Raw genomic sequence first — 17,818 nt, 5'->3', positions numbered from 1 at the left:
TCTTTAAATTCAAGGTTAGGGCAGGAATCAGCAGCAGTCAATCAAGAAAGAAAAACAGCTGTTGGTGCCAACCACGTGCCATTTAAGCAAGCTGCAGAGTCAGAAGTCAGAAACCAGAGCAGTGGGTCACGTGATTCTGTAAAAATGCCTAAGAAATAGCTGTAAGCCATGGTATTGACTTACCAGACCTACTGAAAGATTCCAGGAGGGAATATGGAGGTCATGGGGCACTGTAAGACCAAACAGCACAGTGTTCATGAAAGATGGAGTCGAATAGCGGTGGTGGATGTTGCTTAGTGTTAAAGTTTGAAATCAAATCAGATCAATAGAATAGCCCTGTCAGCAACTCAAGTTTTACACTTAAATAGGAAAAATACTGCATTACGACTAAATTATCCATTGACTGACCAGGATAGTAACAGTGAGACAGTGACTGTGACATTTTGAGAGAGATCAGAGTGCTTCTAAGGGCAGCAAACACAATAAAGATAAACAATTTCCATGACCCCTTTGTAGCTTGGGTAAATGTCATATCAAGGCCCAACGTCAAGTCTGTTCTTTGAGACCATCAGTGACCACTTTATGGAGCAGCAGTCAAGGAAGCCATAAGAGCAGCTTCTAAGAGCCAGGCCAGTGGACTGTGCTTAGTTTATAACATCATTGTCAAAGGTCCGCTCTGCTGCAGGGACCGTGATGCAGGTAGATTAAACATTCCTGCAGATGCAAGGAAAGCTAAAACATCCACTGATGTCACGCTTGATTTTAAAATGGAGAAGCTAGACAAAACTATAAGAGTAAAGTCATACTGTGTAACATAGAGACAGTTTAAAGATGGTGATGGAATCCTAGAGCAAATGTATCCTATTTATCACGTTGTGGACAAAAAAGAAAAAGAAAAAAAAAGAAGAAGGAAACTAAGATGGCTAAACAGTAGGAAAAGTATTTATAAGACTAAAAACTACTAAAAGCAAGAATATATCCTTCAGATAGATTGGGCCTGACAAATGAGAAAAATAGAAAGGCTTGTAGACCCAGACAGGCAGATAATAGGGAAAAATGCAGTAAGAAAGGCCAAAAGAATTGGAGAAATTTACAGAAAGCACCAAAAAATCCCTAGTAAATCCTGTTTCAAACACAGGAGAAGCAGGAAGCTTTCTGGAGTCTGTAGGACCAGTAAGCAATAACTATGCAGAAGGAGTGCTTAGAAAAGTGAGATGTTTCATGGTATTTGCTGTGGAGGATCGCGGGGGACTCCCACAGTGGGATGTCTTTCCTGGCAGGTTGATGAAATAGGGCAAGTGTTACCTCCAGTGTGCACTCCTGGCTTATGTCCTGGTACCAGAAGACAAACACCAGTTCAACATCCTTTTTAAGTGTTTCCTGTGAGGTTCCCAGAACCCCACAGTGGTAAACCTAGTATTTGCAATAGATACGTTAGCAAACACTGTAATAATAATGGAATGAGTGGGAACATCAGTAAATATCAGTGACAAAGAGCTATCTGGGGGTTTGCAATGAAAATCATGATATACAAATCTGTCGGGTAGAACTGGAGGAGTGGATGGGCCAGGCTGGTGATATAACTTACATGGATTTTCAAAAAGCATCAAAAGGCTGTTAAGGAATGCAGGTGCCATGAAACGACAGCGAGGTGCTTCAGAAAATTGATTAAAATTGGGAAGTGGGAGGTAGAAATAAAAGGTTGAAGTTGTCACTGTGGAGGAAAGTCACAAGTCTGGTTCTGTAGGGATCTGTGCTGTGGTGTTTGGTAGGCTCACAAGCAAGGTGAAGCGGGGCTGCAGTCAGATGGTGAAGTTGGATGATGAGCTCAATTTTTTCAGGGAAATGAATCAGTTTGCAAAATGACCATCTTAAATTGAGAGCCAGGTTAGGGAAGTGCAGATGAAATTCAGTGCAGATAAACAGAAAGGAATGTAAATAGGAAGAAAGAGTCCCAATATTTTTATCACTCAGGAACAGTGGGGTTTTTTTTTCCTGTTTTTTTGTTTGTTTGTTTGTTTGTTTGTTTTGTTGGATATTGGTAGATAAGTTGAAGTGATTGTCAGTTCAGGGCTTTCAGCAGTGGTTAAAAACTCATCAAATTGAATGCTAGGAACAGAATAGACTAAGTGGAAACCATAATTATGCCACTTTCTAAATCCAAGCAGTACATCCATTGTGAGTAGCACGTGGTGCCCTGCCCTCTGCCCCTCAGGAAACACATCAGATGTGAAGGAGGAACAGAGCAGGATGACCAAAGCAATGTGGGTGCAGAGTGGCTTTTGTGACAGGGACACCTGAGTAGATTAAGACTTGTCACCTTCGAAAAGAGATAGCTGAAAGGAAGAGATTTGATACAAGTCTATAAAACCATATGTAGCCTGGAGAAAGTGACTGAAAAAAAAATGTTCTGCAGACTGTTTTGGAGGCAAAGATCTGATAGGAATCATGTCAAATAAAGCTAGAAGGAAATGAATTCAAAAGAAATTAAATATGCCAAGGTTGGGGACTTCCTTGACACAAAAAAAGTTGTGTGGCATGTTACTGTTATAGCAAGAGTCACACAGCTTCAGAAAGCACTCCAAAAATTCAAGGATGAAAAAGAATACATCAGGAATGATTAAAACACAAAGATGTCAGCTTTGGGTCTGTTAAGTGTCCGAGGTAAAAATTAGCCTGGAAGAATATTCTTCCACAAGCTCATCCTGGTTTTATGCAGTCTTACAGACGTCTGTGCTGCTTGCTGTACAATGAGATGCAGGTGCAGGGCGAGGCAGCTTTGTTTTAAGTAGTAGTGTTAAGTGTGGCTGGAGAAACATCTCAAGAGTTTTCATTTTGGATCTGCAGCCAAATGGGAAGTAGAATGAAGTTGAAATATTCTTTACCTTCTGCAGTACTTAAACAGGTCAGTCCCTTAATGACATTTTGTTTCCATTTTCTTTTACTTCTTCTGGTACTTAAATATTAAGTGCTGTGTAATATGCTATCCATTATTTATGGCAAGTGTGTGAGTTGTACATTCCCTAAGACATCAAGCCATCACTATTGCCCTCAGGATGGGTAAATCAGATTGCTAGAGAAGAAAATAGGCTAGTAACATTCAGTGTAAGCCTTTTTCCTCCTAAAATCTGAGATATAGTGAATGAAAGTGTGTTGTGCCAGTGGAAGGAGGGGTTGCACAGAGATCCCATTAGGATGACATGCTGGAAGGTAAGAAGGTGCCTGGAGAGCTTCCTTCTGATCTGGCCCTGTCCTTTGGGCAGTGGTGACCAGAGTCCTGCCTTGGTATTGCCCACCTTCTCCTTGTATTCCCTTCCTTGGAATAGCACAGCGTTGCTGTCCATGTTGTAATGGTATGCAGTTTTAATTTGTTGGGCCAAAAGTGCTTGTTGCTCTGTCTCTGCTAAGCTCAGCCCTCTGCACCAATGAATTTGAGCCTCTGGCTTTTGACTGCCTAGCTTGTGAAGGGCTTTACAGAATATGACCGCTGAGGAGAGGCTGAAGGAACTGGGGCTGTTTAGTCTGGGGAAAAGGAGGCTGAGGGGAGACTTTATTGCTTTCTTCCAGTATCTGAAAGGTGTTTACAGTGAGAATGGGGTTGATCTCTTCTCACTGGTGACAGGTGACAGGATGAGAGGAAATGGCCTCAAGTTGCACCAGGATAAGTTTAGGTTGAATATGAGGAAGCACTTATTTACAGAAAGGATTGTTAAGCACTGGAATAGGCTCCCCAAGGAGATGGCTGAGTCACTGGGTGTGTTTAAAACCTGTCTGGATGCGGTGCTCAAGGACACGAGTTAGCTGAGGGTTGTTACGGTAGTATGGTTAGGTTGTGGGTTGGATCTTTAAGGTCTTTTCCATCCTGAGCGATTCTATGAACATCAGGTGGCTTACAGGACCAGGTGTGATTGTGTGCCCAGCATGGGTACGCTGAGCTTTCTAGGGTGTTGTTTTGCTTTGTTTTTTGTGGTGGCTCCTCTGAGAGGTGTCTGTAGTGCCATAGGATCCAGGGTCATGTGAGAATTAGGGTTTCTCCCAAATACAAAGCAGCCCCTCTCCACAGGTTAGCCTGGGAGGGGATCCAGAAGTTGTTTGCTTTGTCCTCCTCACTACATATGCAGAGATATGTCTCTATGAAGACAGGCACAGAAGTGAGCACACAGCTGAAAAGAGATCCAGAAATGAAATAAGGGGCAGATGAGGATGTGTTTTTAAGAGAATCAGGATGCAAAATCAAGGAGGGAAACTTCAGGGATACAGTCTTAAGATGCATTATCAGAGAGAACAGCGCTTTGCAAACAGTGCTTGTAAAAATGCAACAGGGCAAGGGGAATGTGCCCTAGGAATTAGTGGCAGATATGGGACAAGGGGGGTCTCATCAGTCTTTGTTTTCTGGATTAGTTCTTCTAGCAAAAAAAACCCAAACAAACAAACAAAACAATCAAAGGGATCTGTAGGTGTTGAGATCTTCCGTGGGGTTTTGTTTGTAAATTAAAAAAACAAAAACAAACAAAAAAACTATCAGAAGATAAATGCTTCCTGAAAAAAAGAAAGGAAAACCAATCCCCAGAAAGCCATCCTCTGCACACTGAGCAGGTATGTTCTGCTCCTCCCCCTGCCCCCAAAGGGCAGGCTGGCTCACTGCCCACTGCTGCAGGTGAGGATGTGTGAGCACTGCCTGGCTGCTCTGCTCCTTTTCTTCTACTGCCCGGGTCCCTGCAGCTGCTGCTGCACGAGAATAAGGAGGATGTGGCTTTGTGTGAGACACAGTAAGGTCTTTAGGAGACTCTCTGCAGAGTCCTGCAGTAATGCATATCTTGAACAGGCAGTGCTGGTGGGCTTGGCGCTTCGCTCCTTTGTTTGCCCGTTCAGGGAAAATATTGCAGTTACCTCCATAGTTAGTTTTAAAAATGATAGAAGGCAAAACGTTACCTGGCAGGGTGACAGGGGAACTGTTGTGCACAGAGAGAGCGTCCGTGTTTTATCCAGCCCTGTTCAGTTATTCCTGAACAACTGGAGCACATTGCTGGACTGTTCCCTGCAGAGATTCCTGCATCTGACAATCTGCTTTCGGCAGGATTTAGCACTGAAAATCAGCAAGTGTGAGTGAGGCACAAAGTGCTCAGCCTGACGGAGGCCTGAGGATAACCAATGCATGGAAGTGTGGGGAGTTTCTACATTTCTGTGAGAATGCTGCATTCTGTATAGTCTTTTTCAGTATCTTCAATTCATTGTTCTGGATGTTGTTTTAGTGACCTGGAGCTTGCCAAGGTGGAAATTGTTAGAGAGAATAAACCCGTCTGTGAGTTAGTGACAGAAATACCACTGCCTTTTATCTGCTTTTCCTGCTTTGATTTCTCAAGAGCTTACCTGAGCTGTCTCTTGTCCAAGGGCTGCTTTTATACCTGTGCCAATAAGTGGTGGAGCGCTCACGAAGGGCACAGCACAGTGGCAGCCTGGGAGGGAGGCAGTGAAAGGCTGCCTTTAACACTGCTGTACCTAGAAAACCCAATTTTCAGCTGTATGTGTCAGTGTGGCAACTCCTCTTGTTCCCAACCGGCATGCTACAGGGTAATTGAGAATACGGCTTATTGCAGGCTTTTGTTTCTCTTCCAAGATTCATTCCTTTTCATTCCTTTCTGTGCTGAGTATAATAAACAGAACAGGAGCTGTAGGCAGTTTGGCAGGGGAAACAAGGTTCAATAACTTAAAAAAAAAAAAAAAAAAAAGGCAGAAAAACAAACAAAAAGCAGGTCAGTAGAGAGCTGGAAAGATGGAAAGATGCCTTTGACAGAAGAAAAGTAGAGGAAGCAAAAGAAATATCCAAGCTGTTTCCTCTGCCCTTCTCAGTCAATGTGAATGGAAGCTGTGAATGAAGGAATGCTGAGACTTCTCTGTTTCCCAGCCAGGCAGGTGGGGCCTTCCTGGTGCTCCCTTACTGCTATCAGATCCGCTGACATCAGCATGGCCCACAGCAGAGTTGCTTGATGGCCCTCATCACAGGAGTGAGGCTGTTCGCCACGTGTGGGGTTACAGTGATCCCAGGTGGCCCAATGAATCTGAGTAACTGGGCTCTTAATTCCATAAGCAGCCTGCAGAGAGATCTCTTTTCTCTGGTGGGCTGGGTTTGGTGAAAAATTGAAAGAAAAATGACTGAAGGAATGAAAGAAATGTATTCTGGTTCTGTTTTATTTGTGTGTGTCAAGCTTTTGTGTACATAGAAATGCAGATTTATGAGATCTCGAGAAAGCAGCACTTGTATCAATTCCTTCCCCGGAAGAATCTAATAACTGCCAGGTTCTCTTGTTGACATAGGGAGGATCATCATTTGGATTTAATCCAAACACTAAGTTTTACAGATGAGCCTAAGGCACTGCTAGTGACATATTATCCCATGTCTCCTCATAGTGATATTCCCCTTTTCTGAATAGGCATAGATGAATCTTGAGGCAGATGTGCATTAAGAATCCCTGTTTCTGTGTTTTACTTGGACTATGCAGCTACAATTCAGGCAACTAGAAAAGGGCTAAATAGCATTCGCTGCCCTGCTGGGGCCCCTGCTCTGCCCCCAGTAGCTGCCAATGGTTTGCCCTGGGGCAGCTGGACAGAAAGTGTACCTCATGCCACAAGAACCGGGCGCTTGGGGCTCCTGCCAGGCAAGTCAGCTGAGATAATCCGCTGCCTGTGACCTCATTAAAACAGCCTGATTGGGGCTGCTAATCACATAAATAAAGAATTAAATCATTGCATTAACCTTCTGCAGGGAAACCTGCCCTGGCAACACTGACAGAATTAGATCTATTAATTATTTACAGGGTCATTTGATAGAAATGTATATAGATGGCAGATTATGAGCACTTGAAGTTAGCCATAAATTATTGCTCTGATAAGAAGTTTTTAATATTTTCTCTTAATGTCCTGAATTAAAAGCCACCTTGCTTTTATCTCCGTAAGACAGTAGCGGCACACATCATTTACTGCAGGTAGATCAAACAAATGCCATGACCCAACAGCAAGGATTTGTGCACTCCTCTCTTTTTATGAGGCTCTTTGTTTTGTTAGCAGTCCCTCTTGTGCAAGCAGGATTTCTGTAGCTAAATTTGGGGCCAGTTCCTCACCCACTGTAACTACTCAGAGCTTCTGTGGTGGCAAAGGTGCTCGGAGGACCTGAGCTTTGCCTTGCCATCACTGTGTGGCTAATCTGGCTCACCAGCTATCTCCAGCATTTCCCACTGCCGCAGAGCACTCAGATGCTTTCTGCAGTGGCTCTCTAGTGTTAAAAGTATTCAATTTCATTAAATGCTGCGTTGCATTTCCCTTCTATCCAAGGATTGCTTGGAAAAAATGCTCTTGAATCAAATGGGATGATAAGTTCATTATTTTACTGATTCTACTGGGCTTGCAGGAATGACAATGGCACTAGATAGGCTTGTTTGCTGACCAGAATTTGAATGTGTATCTGCAGCTAGCACACAAAAGATTTGGGCATGTGGAGTGGAGGGAGGGTGGGGAGACTGAAGGGAAATCTGTCATTATTTATGGAAATATCCAGTATTCATGGAGCCATCTGCTGTGAATTATTCAAGTCTGAGAAGTGTAATAAAATGAGGAAGCATAATGTAAAAAGAAAAAAATAAAATAAAAAACCTGGCATCGCTCAGAAACCTGAATGCGTAACCTCAGAATCTCTCTTTTTAAAGATGGTTTGTAAATCCTCTGCCAGATTGAGAGATAAAGATAGATGATATTTCTCAGGTTTCTCTCCTCACCCTTCTTGGAGCAATTCATTCCATTTGTTCATTTTCAGCTTTTTAATTATTGATCATGTCTTTTCTTTTTAACTTCCTCACTGTTTGGGGCTGAGACAAGGGGGTGTTAAGAAAAAGGTGTCTGGGAGACTGCTTAGACCTTGAAGCATTGAGAAGGTCTTTCTTGTAGCCGTCATTTTCTCAGATATCGAAGCATCTGCTTTGTTGCCAGAATTCGCATTAATATTAAGAAATTTTATTATGAGTGGGACCCTCATAATGCTCCTCTGGGCCCAGTCACAGGCAGAGGTTCGCCTGCTGTCCTGTACTGTGTCCTTTCTGATTGTTCCCATTCCTTATTCATTGGTTTGATCATGTTCTTCTTTACACAGTCAGTACAGACAGACTGTGGGGAAACTGAGGCAGAGCAACACAGTGATCTACTGACAACACTGGGGACAGGCTCTACTTTTCTTGATTATTTCTCTGGGAACAGAGACCTGCTGCAAGTCCTTTTCTTGGGAGCAGCTGGAAATCCCTGTGAAAAGTTCTGTCTATCTTGCTTCTCTTATTTTGGTTAGCTTTTTAGTGGTATGGCATATTACTAGCAGGTGCTGTGGTGTACTTGTGTGCATTTGTCTTGCTGTACTTCCTTTCATCTCTATCACTTTGTTCTCTGGCTACTTGTGGCATGCTAGAGTAGAAGTTGATCTTCAGCTGCCGTGGTGTTTGCAGTCCGTGGCTATGCATTTAGAAATCTCCCTACTATTGCTCTGACTTTCTAAAATACTTCCTTGCTTTATAATTTGCCATTAGTTACATTGGTTTATCTTGAAGCTGTGCAATAGTCCTGTTCTCCATACAGCTTTTCTTTCTTCATCCAGTATTCCAACTCCATGCCTTAAAAATTCCATCTCCAGCCTAGCAAGCACATAAAAATGTGCTGAAGCACCACAGATTTTGATTCTTCCCTCTTCTGCAGGCTTGCTTCAGTTCTCGAGGAGCTTGTGGTTACCTCAGCTGAAATGATCTCAGAGGTAGGTTTCACATTTGATGCAAGATGCCTTAGCTCCCACTTCAGGAGGCAGCATTGTTTTCTCAGCATCCCCTTAGCACAAGAAACAAATCCTTTCTTCCATGTGTAATTTGTAAGCTTTCAGCTGTGGGTTTGTTGTTTGTTGTTTTTTTCCCCCCAATCTCTGCAGATAAAATCTGCAGAAAGAGAACCTGGCTGTGGATTACAAAGTTGTGGGATAATAACAGTAAGGTGTTAGACAGATCATTTATTCCCTTCCTTTCTTTAATTATATAGGACTTGTTCCAGCTACATTCATGCTGAGTAGGATCTCATTCAGCAAACAGCCTCTCAGTAATCAATATGCCTGCGGGGGAGGAAATACAGAGTGCCAGGTAAGGGAACCTTTGCTTCCTGCCCCAGGTCACTCGATTCTCTCAGCTCCATCAAAAGTTCTGTTTAGTCCAGTAATGAGAAGCTGATTGCACTGAGACATCTGTGAGGTACACAATTGTGCTGTCTGCAGCACATTGAAGAATGGTCCTTTGTTTGCTTGGGACACCAAACCCATTGCAAAAAGCAATATTTGCAGCTAATCACCATAGTGATTTGAATTTTCATTTAGCCTTTGTGCTAATAGAGGCAGCTGGAAAAGGAAAAAAAATCAGCACAAATAAACACAACTACTAAGTACTCTCAGTTTTCAAAACCAGGAGCTGCTGGAAGTAAATGCTGATGCCTCCAACTCAAGAAATCTTTTAAATGTGAAATGATATATATGAGGCCAGGAGAGGAACACATTTTATCTTGTTTGCTTAGACTCCAGAATAGATCTCTGAGTCTCTGGACATAATGATTGCTTAGGCAAGTCAAACACTGTATATCACCTGCTGAGCATCTGATTCATTGACTCAGTGGATTGAAGCCAATTTAGCCAGCTGGAATCTGTAATATTGACTTCTATGGTGTGATACTGATCTATATTACCCAGAGGAGTTGGCTGAGAGACAAAGAGAGGTTGCATTTCCTTTGGGTGACAACTTTCCTGAAGGCCAAGGTGGACAGAATCTGTCTCACAAAGCCTGGTTGTCTTAGAAGTGGTGTATATGGCCCACACAGTACTATGAGATTTTGTTTTTCCTGGACTTTCAAGCAGGGTAGCAATCAGGGACAACAGCCTCTTTCTCTGTCTCTATCCCTCTATTTTGAGCTATTATGATCTTATTGCAGTCCTGGTATGGTTTCTCTGCACATACTGACTTCTACTGTGCAGACCCCTGCACTGATCTGAGAGAAGGGAGATGACCCAGCTCCAGCTTTCCCTTCTGTCTTACCAAAGAGGAGGCAGATGTCGCAAACCACCCTCCTTGCTTTTCAGAGAACCCAGCAAGGCAGTATAAGTCACAGCCACGAAGAGCAGCTGGGGACAGGCAAAGCAAGGCAAGGCCCAGCGCTGTGAGTACCAGGCCACCCTGCTGCCCAGCACTGTGGATATTAGAGTGACAACGTTACAGTACTATTGCTCGTCATTATTTCCTAGGTAAGTAAGTGACTACATTTCACTAAATCTCTACAACTTCTGCATCTCCATAAGAAAAAAAAAAAAAAAAATCCACAAGGAAAAAAGGCTAAGCAGAATTTACTGTTGTTCTTTATTATGATCAAAATTTTTTCCTCTTTTTTTTTTTTAAGATTTATGAACCTCTATTTAATTGATTCATCAGCAAACTGAAAAAGCTTATTGTGGGTTCATACGCATTTCCATAGGCACGGGCTCATTCATTCCCATGCCAGATGTCAGAAATATGTGATCCATGCAAATGGAGCCTGGCTTGTGGCAGACTGCTGCCCGATCTGATTAACATTGTGACTCCAGTTCACCCTGAGTAGGAACAGAGCTTAGGTTTTGCAGAATTCTAAGGCTAGGGGCTAGGCACAATTAGAAACGCAGAGCTGAACTCTGGTGTCTCAGAGGCTCAGTTTTGCTGTGCTAACACTGTTACTGGGATCAGATATGGGAAAACGATGCAATAAGCAGAGTCCTTTACCCACAGGGCCTTGGAGACTCTGCAGTGCCTCTACCCAATCCTCGCAACTGTTTGCAGGGGTAGAAGGGACTTACCTATGAGCTTGAATTCAGGGTCATGCTGCATCCCTCTTTGGCTTGCTTTTGACCCTTCTACTGCTGTTATTCCCCCTAGGTCACAGAGTACCAGATTGCTCATGCAGAACACCATTTCACTTGCTGGGTTCTCCTGGGCAGCATCAGGATTTATTTGTTGTTTTGTGGAAGAGATGCTCACTAGGTGAGTCAAGTCCACGAGGCCAGGACCACGTGTCGGCACCTCATAGCTTCCTCTGGACATAGGGATTCTCTTTAGGGAAGGTACACTTTTTTGGGGCTGGTTGAGATTTTACGTTTTCTAAGGCAGGGCTCAGCCAACCGTGGCCTGCTTTTATTTTTGTTGTTACTAGCATTATTAGGACACAGCTTGTTTTCCAAGATAACAGTGTGGAAAAACAACAGCAGCTTGCAAACTCTTTCAGTATGCTGGTTGCAGGTTGTGCTCTTTTATCAATGTCCTACTATGCTCACTGGAATGGTTTATAAACTTTGTCTTGCGAGCTATAAAGGCAATGAAAATATTGAAATACATCTCTCCCTTCCCTGTCAAATAGACCTTCCTTCTTCTAGTACTTTTCTATCTGTGAGCTGTATTGTAGGGATCTTGTTTAGCATTTAAAAAGCTACTGCTGCACTCTATTATCAGACATATTTGTTAAAACATGCATATGAAAGGATTTGTAATTGAAGTACAGCTTTGATATATTTAATAGGATGTAAAACTGCCATCCCTTTTTAATAGGAGATGCTTTATGTGCATTAGTAGTAATATAATAATGCCTCTCCACTGAGCTCTACCCATTAGCAGACTTTTTTTTCTCCCTTTCTTTTAGTTAATCTTAAAATTTTAATGTAATCTAAACACATTAACATCTTTTTTCTCCCCTTTCTATACTTGGAAGTGCTTTGAACTGAACTTTGTTTCAAATAAGAGATAGCTACAAACATGGCATCAATATACAGTGCCCCGGCACTGCCTGACAGATGGCCCATAAAGCACAGCATCTCCTTGCCTTGGAAATGGTAACAGTAATGGGAGTGTGGCTGTATGTGGGAGTGAGCAAGCAAGCGAGCACGTGCAAGAATAACCTTGTAAACAGCACACCACGGTAAGCGTGTGCTTTTGTATATTCCCATGTCTCAAATGTAATCAAACACCACAGCAGCAGAAATAGAAAATGTCAAAAAGAAAAAAAAAAGTCTCTTTAATAGCTGTCTCCATTTTGCAACCTCAGAATGCTTTACAAGAACTCATTACAATTCAAAAAATAAGTATATAAGCTGGCAATCTTTTAATAGGCCCAAACTGACCAGTGGTTTAGGGTACTTGTGGTTCGGTGCCTCACTTTACGCACAGCTGTTTTCTGTTCCCTCCAGACCTCAGGATCATGCACTACTTTGCAAGCTGGCTATCAAGAATTGGTAAAAAGTGCTCTGAAAAATCCTGGATGCGTCTCATGACCGTGTCAGAGAAACAAAGGTAAGATTCCACTTGTCCTGATTTCTAGACCATACCCCACTAGCATCCAGCAGTGTTTATTAATTGTGGTTGTTGTAAGAGTATTCACAAAATGTCTGTGATGACGTTGCTCTGTTAAGAAAAGGAGCCCTTTCAGAAAGAAAATCTCTCCACTTTGATTCAGATGCACTGCTGTATTGGCCATGATGAAATTCCCATTGTGACTGTGTGAGTGTACTTATTGCTTTTCCTGAGAACGTCTTTTGATTCATTCATTCGCTAATGTCTTGGAGCATTTTGAACATGAAAATGTTGTGCCAGTGATTTGCAGGAGATAGATAGCTGCAAGCCATGGATGCAGTGCTTTCAGAATACAGCTTACCACCCTCTGCGCATGTTCAATTTACTTCAGTACGTGTGAGCAGGCACACTGTGTAGCCATGTTTGGGTGACTGTGGGGATGCTGCTGTTATCCAGGGCGTTTTGTAGGAGGTGGTCACAAGGACAAGACTCTTTTACTCTTCTCCAATTAATTTCTGAATGAATGAATGTTCTCTAAGCTGATAAATAACTGTAGGATGGTATAAGCGCTCTGTCATCCTCCAAGTGTGACATAGATGCAGCTTTGCAGCTTTGTTTATAGAACTGTCAGATTCCAACTTGGGACTAAAATTTCCAAGTGTTTCATCTATTGCTTTTTTTTTTTTTTTTCCTCCTGCAATTTAAACGTGGCTCCTCTGGCCTGCATTGCAGCCCACAGTCATGTCAGTAAAGGTGCACATTTATTCCAACAATAGGTCTGAAGCGGTGTATGTAAAAACGTGAATATGTTATAACGTTTAAATTGATATTTCATAACAAGACAGAGAGAACATCTCAATTTCATATGAAGAATAAATACATTATTTTCCTAAAAGCAGGGAATGCAATTCATTCAATTTGCTTTTGGACATATTGCCTTTGTCCAAGTGGGTGGTGTGTGTTTGGGTGTTTATAAAAGGCAGGATGCACACAAGGTGGTTTCAGTGTCTTCTAAAATTTGTTCTCTTTTGCAGCTGTAAATCCCACTCCTGTATCTGCAAACATCTGAATTCCAAATAACAGATGTATTCATTAAGTGTCTAGCCTATGAAAAAAGAAATCCAATGCTTTTTTTTTTTTTTGTGATGAACTTGGTCTGCAATAAGGACCACTGTAAAGTAAATGTAAGTAGAACCTTTACAAATGAATTATCAAGCCACAAATCAGGGATATTGTCATTGATTTCAGTTTCAGCACACACCAAACTGCAGTGGGCACAGTGTAAATGCCAAGTCAGACACGGGTCATCGACTCCAGGTTTAAGTGAACCTGGGCAAAGTGCTGACCAGCTACTTTGGGGTTAGATGGGTGAAACATTTTTAAAAATTCCAGAAAAAGAGAATTGGCTTTACCGAAAAGATGGTTGTGAAAGAGCTGAAGCAGCAGTCCTGCAGTAAAGACTTTGTAAGAATTTTAGCCTGGATTTAAAACAAAACACAGCAAAAATAAGCGAGCCAAGCTGGCAGTGAAATCTTGGACAAAGCTAACTGTGCCCTGCAGTGCAAGCTCTGTATGAGATGGGAGTTCACCACACGCCTAACCAGACTCTGCTGGAGAAAATGCAAATTTTGTATTATCTCAGTAGGTTTTTGCGTTATGTCTTTTCTGCATAAGTTACCTCCTATACCTTTTACTTGTAGGACAAAGCCATTGACCTGGAGCACATCACTAAACACGAGCTGAATTACTGCTTTCTGTCGGACACCGAATGATTGTCACTGGGACTACATCCAGCTACCCGTGATGGATCTCCAGGAAGCCTGACACAGGTAGGAGCAGTTCTGCTTTTTGCTCACATTTGGCTCTGGATGCAGGTAGCTATATTTTCAGAGGAGCTCCCCCACAAGGTAAACCTCATCTGCTGAGACTGATGCGAGTCACTGCAGGTGGTCCTAACATTTCTTTGTTAACTGTCAGTTTATTTAAAAACATTCAGTCCTTTCTAAGGGTCTGGATAAATGTTCCACAGTTTTAATTCTACGTGGAATGTTTAGTTCTCTAGTCCTCATTATACAAATGTGTGAAGAAACCATTTGGGCAGAATCTAGAATAAATATGCTTTCTAATCATAATATGTTTTCTCCATGGTAGATGGTACTCGCATGGTAGTCTCACAGAGACTGAAAGCAATGCTTCATTATATCAATATGCTCTAGTGGTTTATTTCAGAAAAAAAAAAAAGGATTTGCTTAAGACAGAGTAGGCTTGGGAAAAAACAAACAAACCAACCCTCTGAATCAAAGAATGCACAAACGCTTACATGAACTACAGTGGATAGATAATAGACTGTCTTGACTTAAATAAGAAACAAAAGCTCCATTTTAAGCAATTCCCTATGGCCTAGTCTATTAAGTGGCACCAAGAGACTACTTATTCTACTTTTTTAGCATCCGGCTTTTGTTATTGAAGAGAATAAAAGCCATACCTTAAGTCTGATTCAGTGAAAAACTAAGGGACATGGGTTGGCCAAATCCATTGGAGAGATTTCTGACAAGACTTCTCAACCTAGGAAAATTAAAAAACAGAAAAGATGCAGTTTAGCACAGAGAGGCACATTTAGTCTTGTCTGACACATTAACTCTCACTACCCTACTGTAAATCTTCCCTGAACGCAACGGAAGAGATGTGCAATCTAATGCTTATATTCACAGGAACTTTTGCATTAGTCAAAATGAAGTGCTCTGTTGAAGGCATTACTTTCAGGAGACTGAAGGGAAAGGAGGAATTCAATGTCATTTCACTTCCTGAAGTACAGTCTGGAGCTCACCTGAAGAACTGCAAGTGTTAGATGCTCCCACAGAGCAGAGGTATGGCATTTCCAAAATTAGTGCTTCCCTTCACACAGAATTAGTCTTCTGGGAATTATATATCTCCCTTCCTCACTGACACACACAACAGATATTTTAACCTTGAAACATCTTTCTGTCTTTCCTAAGCCTCTCTGAAACTAAGCCTTGCAATCCCAGCCCTTATCTGTGAGGCTGAGGAACTAGCAATTGCACAGTCTTGCTTTCATAGAGTAATTCCAGGAGCCCTGGCTAATGCAAGGTTCCAGCTGTGCAGGAGCAGCCAGAGTGGTCAGTCTCCCCTGGGAAGTATGATATTAATTGCCATTTTTAAAAAATAATAAATGTTTAACTCTTGTCTCTTAACAGGCATACGCTACTGGAATAGGCCTCCTTGTGCTGGCAAGCAGATTTTCTAGATTTTTTTTAGAATTTTCTAGATGCCTTAGTTCTGGCCTGTGGAATAAAAAAACGGAGAGGGATACAAGAAAGAATGAAGGAGCAGCACAGGTATTTATGACAGAGCAGAGGGAGGGACAGTTCCTTAAAAGCCCTTGGAGGAGGCTCTCAGACATTGCCTTTAAGGACAGAAGTGGTGTTTTGGCAGGCTTTGAGTGGCTGCTTCCTCTGTAGTCTAAGTGAATTGTGCAAGGACAAAAACGCCCTGTGTATTCCCTTAGCAAGCGGGTCTCACTTGTTCTCACTGGCATTGTCTTGGAGCTTCTGAGGCTCATTTTTAGGCTCTCAAGTTTGTTAGCTAGACCAGATTTCAAAAGTGAATCCTTCTAGCTATTATTAGGGTGGTAGACTGCTTGTCTACTCTGTTTGGGGGACTGCCATCAGGGTTGGCCACACTGAGGAAAGTGTGCCCTTCTCTAGAGATGCGATGTTCCCAACTAACATAAACCCATCCTTGCCTCCTGAAAGAACTCAGGCATTGAATTGAAGCAGTACTCTGGTACTTAGGTCCCCCCAAAGGAGTTAGAGCAGCAGCTGCTGTTTCACCTCCTTCCCCTGTGGACAGGCATGGACATAAATTCATCTTCTTACCTGTGCATGCACAGTGGAGAGGAGCTGCTGTATGCTCAGGTTCCTGTGGCAAAGCGGGACTGGGGGCAAGTCCAGGCATTCTAGATAGCTTTCTGCTAGTGCTTCCATAATGTAGCACATCCTATGATGAAAATAAAACGTCCTTTTTACAAACCCAGTCACAATCTGTCTGGTGGGTTGGATTATGGGAAAAAAATAGTCAGTTGCTATTCATGTACATGATGAAAATGGAGGTCTCTGGGGAGCCTGGGCAGTTTGCACACTTGAACCTGTGGGTCAATCATAGGAAACAGGGTGGTGAGCTAGCACCTGGAGAGTAATGAGAGTTGGGTAATGGCATCCAGACAATTACAATGTTGTGTTGGTCTTGTCTAAAATGGAAAAACCAACAGTCTAAAAGGCTATAACACTGATTCTGTAGAACATTAAACTATTACTTTATGCTGATTATATCCTACTGTTAATTAAGGACTTGCATGCTTCCCTTCTTGCCTGTAATGAATATTGCTCTCTGAGTACAAAGTTATCATTGCACAAAATTAATGGCTTTGAGACTGCAGTGATGCAGCTTTCTGGAGTTTGCCCTTCAGCCCTGCTCACCTCACAGAATCTTAAGTGGGCACCCAAACATGCAGTACAGTTGGTTAGGGGCTGATATTAACAAAGCCCCAGACAATGTAATTAAAGATAATTTCAATCCAATTATCAATCAGGTAGGAAAAGATTTGGAGAGATAGCGCTAAATAAAAGCAAATGTACATGATTCAGTAGACCAGATTCCACCCTCATTTGCAGTCCAACCAGGTTGTTAAAACAGAAATGAGGACATCATGTAAGTCAGCACCCACAGAATCATTGTCAAAAATGATCTCATGATGATATTTTGCACTAGCAACTAACATTGTGCATACTTTGAGCTTACTTTCAGTGTAAATGGATGTAAAGACCTATAACTAAAATGAATCATCTTAGCAATTACTAATAGTCTATTATTTCCAATCCACTCCTAAGAAAATGACAGTTAAAAATGAATACTGAAAAAAACTCTACTGAAACACAGTTTTCTTTTTAAGATAGGTAGGTTCAGACACAGTATTCACCAGTACAGAATTTAACAAATCCTAACCTGTCCTACCAAGTTCACATTTACCCACAGCCCAAAGTTTTCTGATGCTATAAAGAAAGCTGCTTTTAAGTCAGTATAAAACTTCCTGAATAGCTGCAACAAATAAAGTAAAAATACATTTCAGGTGGCAGAAATCTCAGGGCATGAGAATGAATTAAAGATGTCATGGGAGACATTTGAAAAGTACTTATAGCTCTCAGAATGAGAAATGTTAATATTCCTCCTAAACGTCATATAATTGGTCCAATTTCATGCACCAGAATCATGTGGATTTTCATAGTTTTTGACTCCTAAAAGGGATAATTCTGAGTGAAAATGGCTGTATTTCAGGTAACCTTTTTTCCTGCCTCATGCTGTAAACTAATATTGCAGTTAAGCAGAGGTTGTGTTTCAGCAATAGCTTGAATGGAAATATCTTTCTGAAAAGC

At 41.9% G+C, this 17,818-nt stretch overlaps 1 long non-coding RNA gene across 8 annotated transcripts in view; it reads left to right on the top strand.

The window, feature by feature from the left end:
• The window catches only part of LOC122156675, a 58,321-nt gene that overhangs the window by 26,090 nt on the left and 14,413 nt on the right, over nucleotides 1-17,818 (top strand). Inside the window, exons 1-10 of one of the 8 annotated variants that reach the window (XR_006167601.1) lie at nucleotides 694-8,785; nucleotides 9,061-9,158; nucleotides 10,142-10,303; nucleotides 10,965-11,069; nucleotides 11,791-11,997; nucleotides 12,266-12,368; nucleotides 13,403-13,552; nucleotides 14,069-14,197; nucleotides 15,080-15,235; nucleotides 15,584-16,714. This is a non-coding gene — a long non-coding RNA (uncharacterized LOC122156675). Of the gene's footprint in view, nucleotides 1-693; nucleotides 8,786-9,060; nucleotides 9,159-10,141; nucleotides 10,304-10,964; nucleotides 11,070-11,790; nucleotides 11,998-12,265; nucleotides 12,369-13,402; nucleotides 13,553-14,068; nucleotides 14,198-15,079; nucleotides 15,236-15,583; nucleotides 16,715-17,818 lie in introns of those variants that run through there. The other 7 variants (XR_006167603.1, XR_006167606.1, XR_006167604.1 and 4 more) reach the window with 7 other exon arrangements.

Source organism: Centrocercus urophasianus, unplaced genomic scaffold (assembly GCF_019232065.1).
Source record: "Centrocercus urophasianus isolate 14NV4802_14NV808 unplaced genomic scaffold, USGS_Curo_1.0 seq_13, whole genome shotgun sequence".
NCBI classification, from domain to species: Eukaryota; Metazoa; Chordata; class Aves; order Galliformes; family Phasianidae; genus Centrocercus; species Centrocercus urophasianus.
Note: the sequence above shows the minus strand (reverse complement) of the source record. Positions and strands in the feature narration are given on the sequence as shown.